Source organism: Eleutherodactylus coqui, chromosome 11 (genome assembly GCF_035609145.1).
Source record: "Eleutherodactylus coqui strain aEleCoq1 chromosome 11, aEleCoq1.hap1, whole genome shotgun sequence".
Taxonomy (NCBI): Eukaryota; Metazoa; Chordata; class Amphibia; order Anura; family Eleutherodactylidae; genus Eleutherodactylus; species Eleutherodactylus coqui.
Window position 1 is genome coordinate 44,586,052 of NC_089847.1, and position 17,425 is coordinate 44,603,476.

At 42.2% G+C, this 17,425-nt stretch overlaps 1 long non-coding RNA gene across 1 annotated transcript; it reads left to right on the forward strand.

Moving 5' to 3' along the window:
• The first annotated feature begins 220 nt into the window (after nucleotides 1-220).
• On the forward strand, nucleotides 221-16,661 carry LOC136582741 (uncharacterized). Its single transcript, XR_010787209.1, has 3 exons — nucleotides 221-323; nucleotides 16,045-16,087; nucleotides 16,271-16,661. It is a non-coding gene; the product is annotated as an uncharacterized lncRNA (long non-coding RNA).
• Nucleotides 16,662-17,425: the final 764 nt, after the last annotated feature.

Below are 17,425 nucleotides of genomic sequence, written 5' to 3' on the forward strand. Positions count from 1 at the left end.
TGTATTTTTACATAGTTAGGTTGCCCATCAGCTACAGTCTGCCATAAAGGAAAAAAGATATTTCAGCACTCTTAAGAATAAAAACCAATTTATTTAATCTCGATGGATTAAAAAAAGAATGAAATTAAATCTAAAAATGTTCAGCTCCTAAAAGTGAAACTTTGCTATGATTACAGGGCAAAGTGCCTCTTTAAAAACAGAACACTTGGTCCAATTTGGTTTGAAAACCCTAGATAGGCTGGCTCAATTCGCAGCGGGATCGAGAGTAATCCTCGGTGGAGATCTCAACTTATGCCTGGACCCCCCACAGGATTCGTCTACGGGTAAGTCTAGTGTCTCCTTTGCAGCATTGCGTAGATTGAAGAGGAGTTTAGCTTCTATGAAGCTGGTAGATTTATGGAGGATCCTACATCCAGGATCCAGAGATTTTAGTCATTATTCAGCAGCCCACAATAGCTACGGGCGGCTGGATTATTTGTTGGTCTCACACGAACTATTGGACTTATCCCCAACAAGCAATGTGGGCACCATGGTATGGTCAGACCATGCTCCGGTCTACGGGTCACTCCGGGTCTTGGCGGGGGAGCGTGGAGGGAGGAGTACATGGAGATTAAATGACAATATCTTAAACGACGAAATATGCCTGAGAGATATTCGCTCAACAATAGAAAATTTTATAGCGGATCACAGAAGAGATGACACGGCGGCTCCTATACAGTGGGAGGCCTTGAAATGCGTAGTGAGAGGAGTCTGCATTTCACATGGAACAAGACTCAAAAAACAGCGCTCGCAGAATTTAGAGAAGAAACTAGAGGAGCTAGGGATATTAGAAGCGTCAAATAAAAAGGCCCCCTCAGACAGACTTCGGGGAGATATCTCAGAGTTGCGTAACCAAATATTGTCTATTTTAGATCAGGCATCCCTCTGTCGTAGGGATAAAATCAGGGGGGGGTATTACGTATTCGGCGACAAATGTGGCAAATGGTTGGCAAAGGCTATTCACCCTAAAACTGCCCAAACACACATATTTGCCATCAATTCCCCCGGTGGAAGATTGTTACACTCAACAGGGGAAATTCTTGACAAATTCCAAAAATATTATAAGGATCTGTATAACATTAAAAATAAAATAAATGAAACTCATTATGGTGAAGACGAAACCTTGAAAGCTTATCTGAACGAAAATGCTCCCCCTAGTATCCCGCTGGAAGATGCGCAGGCATTGGAAGCGGATATTACGGACCAAGAGGTTGCGGCAGTAATTAAAGACCTGAAAATGGGCAAAAGTCTGGGACCAGACGGTTTTACCCCACGATTTTATAGGGTGTGTGGGGATTTGTTGGGCCCTATGCTAAAAAAGTCATTCAACGCCATATCCAGGGGGTGTCCTTTCCCCCCGCAGGCACTCCAGGCCATCATTACGGTGTTACCTAAACCAGGGAAGGACCCTCTCGAATGCAGTAATTATCGTCCTATTTCCCTCCTAAATTTAGACACCAAAATTTTCTCCAAAATTATAGCCACTCGGTTACAGCCACTTGTTTCATCTCTAATTCACGGAGATCAGGTGGGTTTTGTGCCAAGCCGCGAAGCTCGGGACAATACTCTCAGAACTTTCTCCATCATATTGAGGGCGCGGAAATTGGGAAATTCACTCAGCTTATTAACAGTTGATGCAGAGAAAGCATTCGACAGGGTCCACTGGGGCTTCTTGGAAGCGACGCTACATAGGATAGGTCTGGGTGACCGAGCGAGGGAATGGATTATGGCCCTGTATAGGAACCCCTCAGCTAGAGTGAGGGTCAATGGATCCCTGTCACAACCACTGCAGATAAGAAACGGGACCAGACAGGGTTGCCCTCTCTCACCTACACTTTACATTCTGGTCATGGAATCACTGGCAAATGCCCTGAGAAATAATCCTGATATTAGAGGATTTAAGACGGGGACTTCGTCCCAGAAACTGGCCCTATTTGCAGATGACCTCTTAATCTATATGACCAATCCCAGAATTGACCTCCCTAATATACTCAAAGAATTTGAACAATTTGGTAGATTAAGTAATTTTAAGGTCAATGCACATAAATCCGAAATTCTGAATGTCACGCTCCCACTAGAGGAAGTGTCCCAGCTAAGTAAATCCTTTCCCTTTAAATGGCGCGGCAATAATATTAAGTATTTGGGAATTATTATATCTTCAAACCCAGATCAGCTATATGAACTTAACTATATACCGGCGCTATCTAAACTAAAGAAGGATTTACAACAGTGGCGGTCCATTAAGATGTCATGGTTTGGTAGAATCAATGTCTTAAAGATGGATTCTCTTCCTAGATTCCTTTATTTGTTTCAGACCATTCCTATTAAGCTCCCTAGGAAGTATATGCTTACTATTAGAAGAGAAATAACAAAATTTGTCTGGGGGGGGTCCAAGCCGCGATTAAAATTCAAAACACTATCCAGAACAAAAGACACAGGAGGAACGGGCTTACCCAACTTTGATCTATATCACAAAGCAGCGATTTGCAAGTGTGTCCTGGATCTCCTACACAATAGGAGTACCAAAAGGTGGGTGGCCATGGAACAGGATTTTTCACCAGGGCAGGTGCTAGGTATGTTTTGGATACCCGGGGGAGAAAATAGGAAGAAACTGAACCTATCACCCCTCATGACAAAAATTCTGAGTATATGGGATGGTTTCGCAGATAAGAAGGGTCTAGTATCACGCCCAGGACAACTTACACCTTTAACAGGAAATCCCGGGCTACCAATTCCAACAGATGGTAGCTCTCTGCTGGCCAAATTGGGGGTTACGACACCTCGTATCAGAGATTTACTGGAGAATGGGAACATGAAAACACTACAAAGCATTTTGGGACCTGGGGGACCGGTGACCGGAGCATGGTTTCAGTACCTCCAAATTTGTAGTTATGTCCGCTCCCTGGGCACAATAGGACAATTGAGTAGGCCCTTGACCAGGTTTGAGGAGTTGTGTGTGGCATCTGATCCACCTAAAGCTGAAATCTCTAGCTCATACCGCATCTTGCTAGCAGAGGAGACAAAGGACGAAAAAGCGGGGTTTAAATCGCACTGGGAAAGGGAGTTGGGGCACCCAATATCAGAAAGAGATTGGGTAAAGGCATTAACTTTAACACATAAATTATCTATTTCCAACAAACTTCAGGAAACAAACTACAAATTGATCTCTCAATGGTATAGAGTTCCATCAAAACTAGCCAAGATATACCCACAGCAAACAGATAGATGCTGGAGATGCCTAGTAGAGGAGGGTACTTTCCTCCACATATGGTGGTCGTGCCCTTTGATCCATAGTCTATGGACAGATGTAAATAAACTTTACAACGCACTGACGCATGCTGGGATCACCTTCTCCCCTGAGCTGGCCCTTCTGTCGATCTTCCCGGGTTCCATCTCAGGCGCAAGAAAAGGATTGCTAAGATTTTTCATTCTGGCCATAAGACAGGTAATTCCGAGGCTATGGAAATCAATAACACCCCCATCAAGAGTACTATGGTTGGAAGCTGTGGACACGCTGAGGCAATTAGAAGAAACCATAGCTACAGATGACAACAGATTTCAAAAGTATTATGCAACCTGGGCGGTATGGCTAACAATACGTTCTTCCAGTCGACTTAGTGACTGGCTCCTTAGAGGGGAAATTAACCCTTAAACCAGTAAGAAACTAGCAAAAGATTATATAATTAGGGCGGGCGGCCCGACCTGCCGAACACAGAGAAGCCTTTCTTTTCCTTTTTTTTCTTCTCTTCTTTTTTTTCCTTTTCAATTTTCTCTATCTCTACCTTGAATACTTGATGGCTTTCGCTACTCTATGTCCTGATATTTTATACCTGCACAGGGAGGCTCTCCTCTCGAGGACCTCCTCAAACTATTTTGTTGATGTTGGATATAGTTCTATATAAGGAAGATTTGATACTCATATAGTGAAAGTTATATGAACAAAAATTATTTTTCTATTTTTTTTGCTGTGACTGTGTAAGATGTTGTTCTTATTGATTGATTGTACGATCAAATAAAAAGCGTTTGAACCATAAAAACAGAACACTTCCCATGTGCAGGTGATCGCTATCATTAACCTTTTTTCCTGATTAGTATTTTCAATAAAAATTATTTAATCTTTTTGTTCATCAAAACTCACGTTACCCTTTTACATAATTCAACCCCCCTCCAAATCTCAAATATATTCTTGTCCATGCTCAAGAACGAATGTATTCCGTACTGTCCATGTTGGCCGTCACTTCTGTGCAGTCCGGTATTCTTTAAAAGTAGATATGGATTGCATAAACGTTGGAAACTCTCTGCTCCAACAATTGCCCCATGAGTAAAGATTTCACTTTCTAGTACACCATATTCAAGTACAATTAAAGCAATAATCTTTATTTATATATCGCCAACATATTCCAGTGCTTACAATACAGGGGAAATAAAATAAAACAAGACCACTGTTAAATGAAGTATTCAATTAATAGAAACTGTAGGGGTGAGGGTCCTGCTCCAACAAGCTTGCATACTACAAATCGTGGGATGATACAGAAGGTAAAGAAGCTCGATATGTGCACAGTATGGCGAGGTGGACAGTGAGATGCTATACAGACAATGGTCAGGCTGTTCAGTGGCGGAGTCGGTATGACTGCAGATGCCGGTTGATTACGGCTAGCAGGAGCTGCAGTTGGTAGGACAGGGAGCATGTTATCAGGTGGAGTTATGAGGGTTTTGTTTTAGGGGAATATGGTATGCCTCCCTGAAAAGGTGCATTTTTAGAGCATGCTTGAAGTTTAGTTCATCAGTGACTTCTGATATTTTTTGGTAGTGTGTTCCAGAGGGCAGGTGCTGCTCTGGAGATGTCTTGGAGGCAGGAATTAGAGGGCTACTTAATCTGATTTCGTCAACAGAGCGGAGGGCATGGGCTGGGTGGTGAATTGAGATAAGAAGCAATGTAGAGCAGGTCGGTGCTGTGGAGCACTTTGTGGATGAGGGTAGTGAGTTTAAACTACATTATGTATTTGGGCAGCCAATTCAGTGACTGGCACAGGCGTCCAAGTAGCGGCCGGACAGCAAGATGAGCCTGGCTGCCGCCTTCATGAGGTAGTCTGGAGCTGGGGAGGCTGATCATTAGCGAGTTGCAGTAATCGAGCAAAGAGTGGATGAGGGCAACAGTGTGTTTTTAGCATGTTCTCGGTTAGAAAAGGGTGGATTCTAGTGATGTGCAGTCAGTTTAGAAATTTGACACTTGTGATCTTTTTTATACCCCCCCCCCCGCCTATATCCATAGCTTGCTCACTCTCAGTCATTTAGCATTCTCCTCAAATTACCCATTTCCTGTGTTCTGTGACCATCTATCCAATGCGATACTATGAAGTAGGTTAAGCGGTGCCGATCCTGGAGTACTCCACTATTTTAACCATGGCTTATTATATTTGTGCCTGCTTTGTTGGAGGTATAGCCTTTTTTCCATTGCAATCTGTTAACCTTGTCTCTAAATCTCTTATGGGAGAAGACACATTTAACCATTGCTGTGCTATTGGCTACCTGGCAATGTGTCTCTCTATTGCCATTCTTGCTCTTCCACTGGTAGATCAGTTATATATCCAAGGATACATAACAGCGGTATGAGATCCAAATTGACACCATACACAGCACTGATCAGAGTGGACCTCAGTCCAAGATCTATGTAGTTTTGGACATCGCCCCATCACGTCTGTTTAGACCTGCAGTATGAATTTCACATCGCATACATGAAGGGTTACCCCCCCCCCTCCCCCCCTTCCGGTTTTGTTTGTACCACTTTAGACTTGTGCTTAAGTAGGGAGCTAATTTATGCTCAAACATGTTGCACCATAACCCCAATTTTTTTGTGTACTGGGCTTTTACTGATTGTCCTAATAAACTGGAATTTTGCCCTCCAGCGGACATTGGCATTTGATTACACGGCAATCTGGTACCGTCTATGTTGGAGTTAAAGCCAGCCATACACTAGCCAGGTGTTCTCCCCCTCCTGAGTATCTGCTCTTCTCTGGGCTTTCTAGTCTGAGCACATTGTGCCACTGTTTTCCACCCCCATTTTATATATGGAGGTTTATCTTTTTTCCACATGCTGCTTTCCATAGATGTGGATTGTGTGAGACTTTAAAGATCTCCCTCCCCTTATGACCTATATTGTCTTCTGAGGCGCTGTTTCCCCTTTGTTCTTCTACATAGGTCCCATATCTGCCTACCACTTTTGGTCACGTTTAGGTTTCCTGGTTTTAGATTGCATTGCAAGTGGGTATAAATGAAACTTTTCCTCCTGTAAACAGACATGTATCTATAATTTCTGCTATTATGGAAATAGAAACTCCTAATGTCACAAGAACCATTTGTCTGGTATAGTCCTGTATATTAATAATTTTTTTTACTGTTTTTACAGTGTTATCCAGTAGAGCAAAGGGTGATGGTTTTCACTAAGAGAAACCCACTAATTTTGTAGATGCCTTTTTAATGGCTAACAATTACATTTGTTATAGCGAGCTCTCAGACCTGCTTGGGGTTCTTCCACAGGCATTTTAAGACTTATTTATATAGACATACACATGATCACATGGGAGGGCACAAACATACAGGACATGAGGGCATAGAGATGTAGTGAAAGCATTTAAAGGGGCTGCCCCGCCGCCCAAAGTGAATTTTTTTTTTTCTATTCACCCATTAATGCCCTGTAGAGTAAAAGGATCATACAATACAGCATTAGACATAAAAATCTAGTGATTAATAGCACTGAAGTACCAGAAAGGAATGAGCAATAACAGTAAAGAATTAGTCCAGTGGCAAGGAATGTGTAAGTGTTCTATGGTCTCTAAATTGATAGGATGATAGGGCATCAAAAAACCAGCGTGTTACCTCTGCTCTGGATTTCTCATATCTCAATCTCCCCTAATGTAAACCCCTGCCTCACAGATTCATACTGTTTCTGAAAGTACTCTACGTGGTTGAACTTTTATATTCCCAAATTCTTATGTGACAATGGGACATAAAATTGCCTTTAAGTATGATGGCTTTCATATGTTGTGTCCGTAACTAGAAAAAGGCTCGGTCACAGGCTATTGTGTTTCTCTTAAATCATGTGGTGATCTGCTCTCACCCCAGCTTTCATATTTTTTGTCCTGTTTCCTTAACATAAATGTCCCCAACAGGACGTTCACTGCACAGGATCAGGGGCCCAATATCAGCTGTGGAACGTGAATGCTCCAGGGATCTTATAGTCCTGCTGTATGTTGGTGTTCTATATCCTGTCTCTGGTCGGTAATGCACTCCTGATAAGTTTCCTCAAATTTGGAGGTTGCCTGTAACACTGAAAAAAAAGGTCTGGCAAAATGGGTTTCAGATGGTCATCTTTGTGTAGGGTACAATTGAGTTTCTTTGCGGTTTCCTTAGTACCTTTAACTGAGTTGTAGGTCACTACTAGAGATACTCAACAGTTTGGTGTTTTTTTTCTTCTGTGTATTGGAGCAGTTGATTTCTGGGTATCCTGGTGGCTCCGACTCGGGATGGTAGCCCTGGTCTAAAAATGTCCTTTTTAAGATGGTATAGATGTTCCTATGTCTGTTGGGTTGGAGCAGGTCCAGTTGGCCTGGTTGTACAGTATGGACTTTTTGATTGTATTAAGCATGGGAACAGTCCATCAGAGGTATGTGGGACAATCAATTCATTTTCGGTATAGGGATGTCTACTGAGGAGTCTTGACTTTTTTGGTGTCTAAAGTTGATTTCTTTGAATGAGGAGCTCCATGTCAGGTTTATGGTCGGGTTAAATGCGTTGAATCTCTCATCCAATTTTACTAGTTCTTGTTCAGTGTTTGTCCAGATTGAGGTAATCAATGTAACTGAAATATGCCAATGGTTTGCTGGTGCTGGAGGCCAGGAAGTCACTCTAAATCAGGGCTACCATCCCACCTCAATTGATGATCAAATCACCAGAGCCACCAGGATACCCAGAAATCAACTACTCAAATTCACAGAAGGAAGAAAACTGAGTAGTTGTAGTAGTGACCTACAACTCGCAGCTAGTAGTAACTAAGGAAAACTGCCTAGAAACTCCACCATACTCTAAACAAGGATGACTGTCTGACAACCATATTCTCAGACACTCCCGTTCATTGTTACAGGCAACCTCAAAATTTGAGGAACCTTATAATCAAGACTGCATTGCCCTCTGACACAAATATGAATTTATCCCTGCAATGTAAGGAGCTGCAAGACCTGCTGACATGTACTGACTGCGGACAGGATACATAACCCAACATAGAGTAGGAATATAAGATCCCTGGGGGATTCATTGGTGAATGCATGTTCCACAGCCGATGTGTACCTGATCCTGTGCAATGAATGTCCTGTTAGGGGGCATTTATGTTGGGGAAATGGGACAAAAACAAGATGTGATCTCACCACCATACAAGTAACCCCTTCATGACACTGCCTTATTTTCTTCCCTATTTTTGTTTTTAAAAATCATAACTCCTTAATTTATCAATCGACATTGCTGTATGAGGGCTTGTTTTTTGCAGGGAAACTTTTTATTTTGCAATGGTAGAGCGGTGAGCGGTCCCCGCTACCGCGGTTGCCGTTATCCAATGGATAACGGCCATCGCGGAAGAGTGAAGCGGCACGTAAAAAAAAAAAGCTTCACCTCCCCTCATGGATCGAAACCATGAGGGAAGGTGAAAATACTCACCCTGCTTCCTCCATGTCCTCCGGTCGGTCTCGGGACCCTCCGCTGGCTTCTGTGCATGCGCCGATTTGGTGCGCATGCGCAGAAGGCCGGCGAGCCCGACAAATTAAAAATCTTCCTGCACCCAGCTGTTATATATATGCGGTTTCCAGTCATATGATCGCCGTTATCCATCGGATAACAATGATCATATAAAGTTAAAAAGTAGAGGAAAAAAATACGTTAAGTTTAAAAAGTTAGTTTCATCTCCCCTTACGGATCGTATCCGTAAGGGGGGATGAAATTGCGTACCCAACGTCCCCGGATTTGTTCTCTGGTGGGATGTTGATCCATTGACCTTACCCCAGCTTCGGCGCATGCGCAAAAGTTAAATATTGCTCAAGAAATTTAAAATCTCCCTGCTGCTGGCTACCAAAGGTAGCCAAGAGCCTGAAGATGTCACGGGGAGCCGCGCTATGCGGTTACTGGTCACGTGATCGCCGTTACCCAATGCATAATGGCAATCACGTAAAAGTTCTTAAAGTGGAAGTTTCATCTCCCCTCACCGATGCGATCTTCTTGGAGGCTTCTGCATTTGAATCCAGATGCGATTATCCTCCATGGTTTCTGCCAGCTTCTGGGTACGCGCCCGCCGGCAAAATGCCAGACACATTCGCAGGAGCCCAGGAAATTTTAAATCTCATTGCTCCCAGCGACCAACGGTCGCCAAGTGCTTGGAGCAGTGACCGGTGGCCTCGTTGAGCGGTCCACGGTTGCGTGATAAATTTAGCGATATAACATTAGGCCGGTTACACATGATCGGAGAGGAATTACAGGTTCTGCATGCGCTTGATAAGCGGTAATCCACGGATCAATCAAATGCATTGGATTACACAATTCCCCCCAATTAGCAGATCAGAATTACGTAATCCACTCGCAGAAACAGAACACAGCATGCTATATTTTACCACGAATATCTGCGACCTAGAGCCCTTTGTGCCCTATGAAAGCGGATACACTCGCAGCCCATATGCAAATAATTGTGTACGGGCTGCGGGTACCCGGGTCATCTCTAAGCGACTGTGCTGGAAATATAAACAAATACAGGCGGTCATGCGCAGTACACAGTGTGAATAGGCAGTTATGCGCAGTACATTACGCAGGATCACAGCCGGGCTCACAGCTGGGATCTGCTGCGGGCCTCCGCAAGCAGATTCCACCTACGGCTGTGTGAGCCCGGCGTTATTCAGACCACTACCTGTAATACGTAATTTACAGGAAGCCTCGGGAACGCTCGCCTTCATGCAGTTCCAGGAGCAGCTTGTTGAGCGCCTTCTGTGTGAGACCGCAGCAAGATTACAGAGACTCAGACGGCCACTTTCTACACTCCATCCCCGCCGCTGAGGTTACGAAATACCCCCCAAAATACATGAGAGGAGGGGAGGGGGGATACCCGGTTTTCTTGCCCCATGTGCCCAACCCAACCAGCCTCCGTAATTACCCCTGTCTTCGGACATAAAACTCAGTTTATATTACTTTTATCTAACATTTAGGGAATGCCAAAAAATGGGGATGGCGGGGGGTGGGTGGGGGATTATTTTTAGGGAGTCAATTTTTTTTCCGTATAAGTGGGCAATGGGGCCTTGAATTTATTCAGTTGTACCCTGATATCCAGTGGGCATTCCCTCCATTATGGGCCTAGCCATGTGTCCTGTAAGTAGTTTATGGCCACAATACGTATGTTTCTGAACACGGGACAAACAGGGGTATCCATTTTGGGGTGAACGTCTTCATTCCTATGTGTGCTGTACAAAAAACTGTTTTTAAATTGACAAAATTGCCAAAAAATGAAAATCGTAACTTTTTCCTTCTGCTTTGCTTAGATTCATTCAAATACTGTGGGGTCAAAATACACAGTACAGCCCTAGATGAATTTGTTAAAGGGTCTAATTTTCAAAATGGGGTAATTTGTGGGGGTTCTCTGTCGTTTTGGCCACTCAATGTCTCAACAAGTGGGCAAGGGGGCCTGGAATTCAGTTGTACCCTGAAATCCAACGGGTGCTCCTTCCATCATAGACCTAGCCATGTTTCCTTTAAGTAGATTAGGGCCACAATGGCTATGTTTTTGAACACGGGACAAACGGGGGAATCCATTTTGGGGTGACAGTTTTCATTCCTATGTACACTGTACCAAAAAAGTTTTTCAATTGACCCAGTTGCCAAAAAAATGAATCATAATTTTTTCCTTCGGCTTGGCTTAGATTCATTCAAAAACTGTGAACTCAAAAAAAAAAGTCATCGTACCCCTAGATAAATTCGTTAAGGGGTCTACTTTTCAAAATGGGGTCACTTGTGGGGGTTCTCCATCGTTTCTGTCATTCAAGGGCTCTACAAGTGGGCAATGGGGACTAAATCTCCTTCAAGCAAAATTTCTGTTCTGAAAGCCACCGGTTGCTCCTTTCATTTTGGGCCACATTGTGCATACAGACGTAATATTAGGACCACAATGGGTATGTTTCTGAGCACGGGACAAACAGGGGTATCCATTCTGGGGTGCAAATCCTCATTTTCATGTGTACTATAGAAAAAAGTCCTGTCTTTAAAATGACATATTTGCAAAAATATGAAATGTTAGTTTTTCTCCTCTAAATTGCATTGACTCCTGAAAACAGAATGTGGGAATAAAATACTAATGACACCCCTCAGTGAATACGTTAAGGGGTGTAGTTTTGAAAATGGGGTCACTTGTGGGAGTATCTATCATTTTGACTCCTATGAGCCTTTCCAATCTTGGCTTGGTGTAGGAAAACAAAGTGTTCCTCAAAAGGCTGAAAGGTAATGTTAAATTTGTACGTCTTCTAAATGGTTAAAAAAACGAAAGTTTTTCCAATGTGCGCCCAAAATAAACGGATGGAAATATATATCTTAGCAAAAATTTCTATATTATGTTTGCACCTATTTAGGTATATTGTAGTTGGAAATGTGAAGACTATTTTTTCAAAATTTTCCCAATTTTGGCGCTTTTAATAAACACAAATTCTATCTGTCTTTTTTTCCCGCCTAAATGAAGTACAACATGTGGTGAAAAAACTATGTCAGAATCGCTTGGATATGCAAAACCTTTCTGGTGTTTTTCCATGTTAAAGTGACGCATGTCAGATTTGCAAAATTTGGCCTGGTCATTAAGGTGCAAACAGGCTTGGTCACTAAGGGGTTGTCAAAGAATTTTTAAAGAAGTACACCTAGATCAGGTAAAATTGAATATAAGAGTCACTAGTGACTTAACCCTTAACCAGAATTCAGACACGACATCCGAATGTAGTTAATGGCAGTGAGTGCTCGGCGAGCCAGGCACCCAACTTTTATTGAGTACACAGGAAAGGCGTAATCAACATATAGATGAGGGAAGGCATATTCAAATAAGATATAGGTAAGACATATGGGCGTATACGTTATTGGCAGGTGAATGACTTTCTCAGGCTCTAAATATCACATTTGACATAGAAACATTGGAATTCACAGATGTTGCAAAATTACACAATAATAGGATAACCCCTACGCACCCCACAAGCTCAATGCATCCTGGTTCCATAATAAAGATAGTTTCCAGCACAAACATCCTTGTACTAATTACTAGTGTGCATGACATGCTAAGTCAGAATAATGAAAACAAAGATCTGGTACCAAGATCTGGGTGGAAGGCATCCTCAAACCACTGGTGAGAAACACAACCAGCTACCTGCAAGACACCACGGACCTACTGAACAAACTGTCAACCGTAGGTCCCCTCCCCAATGGCACCATCCTGGCCACTATGGATGTGGAATCCTTATATTCCAACATCCCACACGAGGATGGACTGACTGCCTGCCAGGCGCACCTTGAGGCCAATGGGGTCGCCTCTGATACAGTGCTACAACTCACAAGATTCATTCTCACACACAATTATTTCTCCTTTGGCAAAGAGAAATTCCTGCAACTCACAGGGACTGCCATGGGCAGTAAAATGGCACCGCAATATGCCAACCTTTTTATGGCAAAACTGGAGAGTGACTTTCTGGCCTCTTGCCCCAGCAAACCATTGGCCTACTTCCGCTACATTGATGACATCATGATCATCTGGACCAACACCGAACAAGAATTAATAAAATTCCATGAAAGATTCAATGCATTCCACCCCACCATAAACCTGACATTAAACTACTCGCATACAGAAATCAACTTTTTGGACACCACCATAAAGATTTCAAATAACTCAATACAGACATCCCTGTACCGAAAACCGATTGATAGGCCCACATACCTCAGATGGGACAGTTTCCATCCTAAACACATCAAAAAGTCCATTGTCTACAGCCAGGCCATCAGATACAACCGGATCTGCTCCAACCCAACAGACAGAGAGGAACATTTGTACCATCTTAAAAGAACATTTATAAATCAGGGCTACCATCCCACCTCAATTGATGACCAAATCACCAGAGCCACCAGGATACCCAGAAGTCAACTACTCTAATACAAGGAGAAGGAAAGAAACAATCGTGTGCCTCTAGTAGTGACCTACAATCCGCAACTAGAGGTACTAAGGAAAACCGCAAGAAAACTCCACCATACCCTGCACAAGGATGACCGTCTGAAAACCATATTCCCGGACCCTCCGCTTCTGTGTTACAGGCAACCTCCTAACTTGAGGAACTTTATAATCAGGAGTGCATTACCCTCTGACACACAAAAAGGAACTTATCCCTGTAATGTAAGGAGCTGTAAGACCTGCTCACATATACTGACTGCGGACAGGATACGGATCCCCAACACACAGCAGGACTATAAGATCCAGGGGACATTCACATGTTCCTCGTCCAATGTTGTGTACCTGATCATGTGCAGTAAATGTCCTGTTGGGGGTCTTTATGTTGGAGAAACAGGACAGAAACTCAAAGCCAGGATGAGATCTCATCGCCACACGATTGAACACAGAAGAAGAGAATTACCTGTGGCCGAACACTTCTCTAACCATGGACATGACATAGGAGATATGAGAGTTTTGATATTGAAGGGTGGTTTCAAGTCACAAAACCACAGAAGAATTTGGGAGTATAAATTGATAACAACCTTTGACACGCTGAATACTGGGTTAAATTATTCCCCAGGATTTATGCGTGAATGGGAAGTGTGAGACTTGATTGCACAGATAAGACCCCCATCAACAGTAATTCAGGGACCATAAACTTTCACTCCCTTATCAGTATTTAGCTAAAAATGTTTGTGTATCTCTTATAACAATTCGAGCCTGTTGACCTTTCCCCCCCCCCTCCAACAGTAATTTAGAGACCATAAAACTTTCACTCCGCTATCAGTGCCTAGACAAAAAAAGTTTGTTTTCTGGTTTGCAGAATTCCTTTTAAGTGCGAACCAATCACATCCATATCTGTGCCTTGTCATAAGTATGTATGTTATAAGTGTGTATAAATATGCATGCCTCTTCAGATCCAATCCATTTAAGCCGGAAGAAGTACCCTGCGTTGGTACGAAAGCTCGCTATTATTACATCATGTATTTTTGTTAGCCATTAAAAGGTATCATATCTACAAGATTACGTCGTTTCTCTTGCTGAGAACAATCACATTATGCTAAGTCAGCACACAGTTCATGACCAGGGCAGTGTGTTCTTCTCTGAAGGCCTTAAAGGGATCTGCAGAGTGAACCAATGTCAGTGAACCAAACTATATCTCTAACAATTTCCCTCCTAAAATATCTTTATAATGGCCTTTGAGGATGCAGCCCTAGGCTAGAGGATTTATGACAAAGCAGACCTGCTATCTTTGCTACACTCACTAGCCCTGCCTAGAGAGACCTGCCCCGAGGAAAGTCAGGAGATCTTCCTCCCACTCCTCTACCCGTCCCCCAACTGGTTCAGGTCTCTACTGTCCCTATGTCTGTCTTGCAAAACACAGCACAAGGAAAAGGGGTTATCACATTCCAGTGTACAGCATCCAAGGGTGTTGGTTATATGCAAATAGATGAGAATAAATGAGTCCAATGAAAGTCCATATAATGAAATGTCCATGGTATGATTGACAGTCCATTAGGTGTATAAGTCTCTCAAAAAGAGTATAGTCCTTTAAGGCTGAGATCCTTTAGATCACACTCTCATATCCACAGTACATGCAGTTGTCAAACTTTTGCAAAGTAGGTTTTCTACATTAGGTGCAAGGTGCCTTGTCAGTTGTCAACATGGTCATAAGATGAGTTTCAGTTTTTAACACACCAGGTAATTTCTCAGCAGATTTTCCTGAAAAACATTTGCAATTAGTACCCAGAATTTTCTTAATGATTACCATGACAATCTTAATAATAATGGCTAATACCACAATGCACAAAACTCCCTGTAGGAACAGACCCACTACTCCAGAAATTATACCACCCAAACCTCTAAACCAGTTTACAGGATTCAAGTAAGATAACCATTCTGGCCATTTAGTCTCATCATCAGAAATAGCCTTACAGTACAGCTCTTTTATTTTTCTTGCTTGTTCCAAATCATGAGTGATCTGCAATGTTCCTGCTGGATTTATGTAGTGACAACAAGACGGGCCCACTACCTGGCATAGCCCTCCTTGTGAGGCGGTGAGATAGTCTAGAACCACTGTATGTTGATTGGTGACTAGGATTAATTGTTTAGTATATTCATTTTGAACACCGAGTATGTCAAATAGTGTATCAGTGATGTTATCAAAAGCATCTCCCAAAACCTCTATCATGTGAGTGTTCCTTAATGAGTTAAATATCATACCTATTGGTCCTCCCAGAACTGCTCCAGCCTTCCAGGCCCAATGTGTATGTGCAAAGTGTACCTTGTGTTCTGGAACGTAACATATGTGATGGAACATGCTGATAGGGAAATTCATCACTAGTCCAAACCCAGGTGGCCTGCTCCAATTTTGCTAGGGTACATGTACCTCCAGCTCCAAGCGGGATCTACCTGTAAACTTTACTACCACATACTGCATAAACACCTGAAAGCTTAATCTGTATCCCATGTATGAACGCATCTGCAATATAAACTAATAACACAGTATTAGGAAATAAACACCAAGAATAAGCTTCAACATTAATAAATTCCTAATAGAACGCTTTAGCGACCAAAGGGGCATGAAAGCATACCCAACCTTCTAACAGATTTTGTCACTCTAGATATGATCTCATGATACATAATGATTTTGTTAGCGCATTCTTAATCTAATGCATGCTCACTAGACACAATTGAAATCTTGCCAATAATACAGGAAGGGAAGTAAAATATTTTCTTTTGTTCCTTTACAGAAGTAATTAAAGTTGGTAAAGGCCTTCCATCTCCTGGTTGCAGGTTGAGTATTTTGTAATGATAATAGATCTGGAATAGAACTGAAAACATGTTTATGAATCTGCCGCAATATTTTCTACATAAAATGTCAAAACAGCATCTATTGGTCACTGAAACAGGTATAAGAGAAATATTTTAGAGAAAAATTTAAGAGCAACCTTAACAGTTTTTCTAACGTTCTGGCAGGTGCAAATGGCACAATCCTTGCACAAACCTAGCAATGGCGTGCTGACATCCTGATGTTACCCAGCGCTGTTTACCAGACTCACCATTGCCTCTTCGAACTGATGTGTAGGTCCTTGTGAGATGGCACAGGTAACAGGGTGTCTGAACCCAACCCTTTTATAACTAAAACAGGATTACATAATGGGATCAAGAATGTGATTATAATACATAAAATCACCTTCCAACTAAAAGTTTGAACATACCTTTTTGATATTTTATAATTCTGTTATTAAATGATTGGTAACTTCTAAATGTTTCTCTCAAATGCTGCATGTTTTTCATAACAATGATACATTGCATAAACAATCAGATAATCTAATATCAAATTTATTACACCCTAGAATTTCATTTGCTAGCAACACAAAACTAATCCTGTCAAATCTGGGCTCGAGAAAAAAACAAAAACAAAAGCAAAAATGAAAAATAAATATATAAAAATAAAACAACAAAACAGTCATATATGGAATACAAATGTCTCTTTATCTTGAGGTCTTCCTTCCGTTGTTTTTAATTACATCCCAAATATACAGGGTCTCTAATGCAGGGAAGCAGAGCAATTATTGCGTCCTTACTACTTTCCCTGGTTAGTCTGGTGTCAGTCAATCTCCTCCATTCATCATACCCATGAATGTAAGGTATTCACAGGTGACTATAGAGCCCCTTGTTCCTTGTAGATTCCACTCTTCCACATGCCCTTTGCACACCATTGGTCGTCTCAGGTCTCCAGGGAGGAGCTATAATGCTTAGCCCTCCTTTGACTAGTCGCCAACTGGCAGTTAGGCACTGTTTTAAACACTTGTCAGTTCTTCAGGCTCAGTTAAATAGTCACAGCTATGGAGAGATACAGCTGGCACTTAGAGAAGATAAAAATTAAAATCACACTTGCAAAGTTCCAATCTCCTGCCAGATATAACTCAGTTCATGAATTCATTCAGTCCAAAATAACCTTGATCGCAAATAGTTCAGTCCATGATAAATTAAAAAAAAAAAAAAAAAAAAAATTGCAGTCCTGGGTCTTGTGGTATTCTTCGTCATCCGTCCATAAAAATGGATGAAACCAGTTTCTATATGTCAGCTTTATCAATCTCTGCCCAGAGTGACCCTATTAGCTTTCTA